Source organism: Crocuta crocuta, unplaced genomic scaffold (genome assembly GCF_008692635.1).
Source record: "Crocuta crocuta isolate KB4526 unplaced genomic scaffold, BGI_CrCroc_1.0 scaffold943, whole genome shotgun sequence".
NCBI classification, from domain to species: domain Eukaryota; kingdom Metazoa; phylum Chordata; class Mammalia; order Carnivora; family Hyaenidae; genus Crocuta; species Crocuta crocuta.
This window is the reverse complement of record NW_027528208.1, coordinates 390,973-391,399: the sequence shown is the minus strand read 5'-3', so window position 1 is coordinate 391,399 and position 427 is coordinate 390,973. Positions and strand designations below refer to the sequence as shown.

General features: G+C 39.1%; 1 non-coding gene across 1 annotated transcript; it reads right to left on the bottom strand.

The window, feature by feature from the left end:
- Positions 1–2: 2 nt before the first annotated feature.
- LOC144222492 (U6 spliceosomal RNA) lies at positions 3–111 on the bottom strand. The gene has a single exon (XR_013332410.1). It is a non-coding gene; the product is annotated as a U6 spliceosomal RNA (small nuclear RNA).
- Between the last annotated feature and the right edge of the window lie 316 nt (positions 112–427).

Below are 427 nucleotides of genomic sequence, written 5' to 3'. Positions count from 1 at the left end.
CTAAAAATATGGAATACATAATGAATTTCTTGTGTCAGTCCTTGCACTGGTACCATGCTTATCTTTTCTGTATTGTTCCAATTTTAGTATATGTGTTGCCAAAGCGAGCTCTGTCTTTTCGCTTTCTTAGAGGTGTCTATTTTTAAAGGTTGTTTGTTTGTTTATTTGTTTGTTTGTTTTAGGAGGCTTCACGCCCAGCGTGGAGTCAGATTCAGGGCTTGAACTCCAGACCTGAGACCAAGAGCTCAGATGAGATGAGATGAGATGAGGAGTTGGAAGACTGAGCCACCAAGGTGTTCCTCTTAGTGGTGTCTTTTGAAGTGCAAACACTTTTAATTTTAAGGAAGTCCAATTCATCAACTTTTTTTCTCTTATAAGAAAAAAAGAGAGAAAGAGAGAAAGAGAGAGAGCTCGTGTGGCAAGAGCA